Source organism: Elephantulus edwardii, unplaced genomic scaffold (genome assembly GCF_000299155.1).
Source record: "Elephantulus edwardii isolate Elephantulus edwardi_28Jun2011 unplaced genomic scaffold, EleEdw1.0 scaffold00319, whole genome shotgun sequence".
In the NCBI taxonomy this organism is placed as follows: Eukaryota; Metazoa; Chordata; class Mammalia; order Macroscelidea; family Macroscelididae; genus Elephantulus; species Elephantulus edwardii.
Window position 1 is genome coordinate 179,987 of NW_006400069.1, and position 3,633 is coordinate 183,619.

A 3,633-nucleotide genomic window follows, 5' to 3' on the forward strand; every position below is an offset into this window, starting at 1 on the left:
TCAAGGATGCTTTAGGCAGAATGTTAAATGATCCAGGAAGTATTAAAAGAAGATGGAAAGAATATACTGAGTCACTGTATCAAAAAGGAACTGGCAGTGGTCCCAATAACTACCAGAAAATAGGAAAGAAATGCCAAATATATTCTCCTCAGAGGCTCTGTTGTAGTAGTGTACTGTTGAGTTGGGACCAACTCATAGCCAGTGCTCCAGTAGGTGTTCCAAGGCATTAAATTGAACCAGGGACTGCCCATCTTTTTGCCACAAAACAAGTGATAGGCTCACATTACATATCTTTGCATAGGTAGCACAATTCATTACCACTAAGTAAGCCATCAGAGCTTCTTTAGAGGCTCTGTTGTGTACTAGAAAATTGAAAGAGAACCATGGTTAGAAATCTGGAGGGGTTTCAAAGATAGTTAATCACACAGAAGGATATTATCCATCCTTCCACCATGGTGCAGCTGGTTAGATTTGAACCACGAACCTTCAGGATTGCAGCAAAGCTTATTAGAACAAGGTCCAAAGGCTCTAGGAGGAATCGATTCTCCACATATTGATTTTGAACTTCGGGTCTCCAGAAGCACAGGGTGACGTTATGGAGGCTGATTTCTGTAAGAGTAGGAACATTAGCCTGGAATCATCACCCTCATTGGGAGCAAAAAGTATACTATGAGAAAAATTTGTAATAAATTTACACTGCCAAAGTTTAACAGTTCACCAACCATGAGCCACTGTGGTTCTAATAAAACTGCAAAATCATTCAGCCAGCTGCTAGGGGCGTCGGGTTTGGGGTCCTGGAACCATGGCCCAATTTGTCCGTAACTTGGTGGAGAAGGCTCCAGGGATGGTAAACACTGCTGTGACTTACTCAAAGCCTCGATTGGCCACATTTTGGCACTATGCCAAGGTGGAGCTGGTTCCTACAACCCCTGCTGAGATCCCTACAGCTATTCAGAGCCTGAAAAAAATAGTCAATAGTGCTCAAACTGGTCGCTTCAAACAGCTCACAGTTAAGGAAGCTCTGCTGAATACTTTGGTGGCCACTGAAGTGTGCATGTGGTTTTATATCGGCGAGATCATAGGCAAGCGTGAGATCATCGGCTATGATGTTTGAATGCATCAGATTATACTTCATTTACTATTTGTTTATTCTTGGACCATGTGTGATAAGATTAATATCTCAATAAAATAGATAATATAAAAAAAAGAAAAAACAAAACTGCAAAATCATGGGAAATATAAAAGTTTCATAACTGGGATTTATAAAATAATTTTTAAAATTTCTTGGTTTGCATACAATAATTTGTTCACACTGTGTTTCATTTATGTACACTGTGATTTTTATTTTTGCCTTTTTCCTCCACCCACCAAACTCTGTGACCCTCTAACTTCTCTATGTCCCCACCCTCATCCCCCTGTCCCCTATCTTTCCTTCTTTGGATATCCATATATATCTTACTGGTTATCCTTCTGTTTTTACAATTGTCTTCTGTAGTATTGCCACTGTCTGTTCCCAGCAACACCCTGTTAAGAGTAAGCACATGGAGACACACACTCCGGGAGCCATTCAGAGAGTCAATCCAGCTCAACTTTATTGGGGGCTGTAGTGCACTCATATATGAGCAAGTAAACAGGAAGAAAGGATAGGGTGGGCTTGCAGATATCAGACATGTGGATTGGACAGGATAACCTCAGCCTCGTGTGGACCACTCCCAGCTCAACAGATGTGGCAGCCATCTTCCCAGGTGGTGAGCTTTCTCAAGCCAGTACAGCCAAACACAGGAGAACTTTTTCTACCCCATATTAAAGGGCCTTAGGGAGACTTGCACTTATCTGGAGTTAGGTGATCTATTCCGGCCAGGGGCCCTCCTTTCCTCCCCAACATTCCCAAACACAGTATTAGCTCTTGAGTGCCAGAGTGTGCTTACCAGCATAATGCTCCCTAACCTCTTCCATGTTACACAGTATTTTCAAAATTATTCCTCCTGAGTACTGTATAGTATTCTATCATGTAAATGTACCACAATTTCTCTATCAAGTCATTTACTGATGGATGTTTGGGTTGTTTCAATGTTCTTGCAATTGTGAATAATGCTATTATGAACATCAGAGTACAAATATCCATTTCTGCCATCACAAAAAAAGAAATTGAACAGGTCATAAAAAAAATTCTCCATAAGAAAAGTCCTGAACCAGATGGTTTCACAGCTGAATTCTACCAAACATTCAGAGAAGATCTATCACCAGATCTACTTAATGTATTTTAAAAAAATAAAAAAAAGGAACCTTCAGAGTCATCTTACAAAGCAAGCATAACCCTAATACCAAAACCAGGTAAAGATAATTACCAAGAAAGAAAAGTATAGATCAATATCTTTCATGGATATAGATGCAAAAATCCTTAACAAAATTCTAGCAAATAGAATCCAAAAGTCTATAAAAAAAAAAAAAAGAATTCATCATGACCAAGTGGGATTCATAACAAGTATGCAAGGATGGTTCAAAATAATAAAAACAACCAGCATAATTTACGTGAATAACAAAGCAAATAACAAGAACCATATGATGCTAGCAATAGATGCAGAAAAGGCATCTGACAAAATCCAACACCCTTCCTGATAAAGACACTCAGCAAAACTGGAATAAAAAAAAAGTCCTCAACATAGTGAAAAGTATATATAATATATTCCTATGGAATACTATACAGCACACAAGAGTAACGATTTTGTTAATTACTACTTAGCTTGGGAGGGGCTGGAGAGCATTACGCTAAGTGAACTAAATCCCGAAAGAACAAATATTGTCTAAGACCATTATTATAAACAAGTATGAGGAGCCAAGGAGGGAAGGTGGGAAGCAGAGGGGTGAAGATGGGTGAGGGGAGATGTTAATCACATTAGAATTGAGTAGAATTGGTCATAGTTCATCTCTGAATGTTTGGTTCATCTCTGAATTCAGCCATAAAGATATCTGAGCCAGGACTTTTAATACGGATGAGTCTGTATTTATGACCTACTGAGTTTCTTCTCTTGTGATGGATCTGTCCAGACATTGTATGTCTGACCATGTCAAGCTGTGTAGGGTGTCAATATACAGGAATTTGTCCATTTACTCTTGTTGTTGTTGTTATGTGCCGTCGAGTCGCTTGCGACTCATAGCAACCCTATGTACAACAGCCCTAAAACATGCTCTGTCCCGTGCCAATCTCACTGTCTCCAACACACCCACCCCAATTACCCCAGTCACTCAATCAATCTGCCTCATAAAGAGTCTTCCCCTCCTGCGCTGTCCTCCAACCTCCCAAGCATGATGTTCTTCTCCAAGGACATCATGTCCTTGCAACATGTCCAAAGTATGTCAGACAAGGCCTCAGAATCCTTGCCTCCAGGTTGAACCTGTTTGTTTTCTTAGCAGCCCATGGTACATTTAATACTCTCTCCAGCACCACAGCTCAAAGGCATTAATCCTTCTTCTATCCTCCTAGTCACTGTCCAACTCTCTGATGTATAACAACTGATTACTCCTGCTTTTTTTGTGTATTTCATTTGCTTGGTATATTTTTTTCCAGGCTTTGATGTTTCAACCTACCTTTTTCCTCGTTTCTTAGATGAGTCTCTTGTTGGCAACATATTG

At 39.9% G+C, this 3,633-nt stretch overlaps 1 pseudogene; it reads left to right on the forward strand.

The window, feature by feature from the left end:
• The first annotated feature begins 802 nt into the window (after window positions 1-802).
• LOC102869164 lies at window positions 803-1,114 on the forward strand (annotated as a pseudogene).
• The last annotated feature ends 2,519 nt before the right edge of the window (window positions 1,115-3,633 follow it).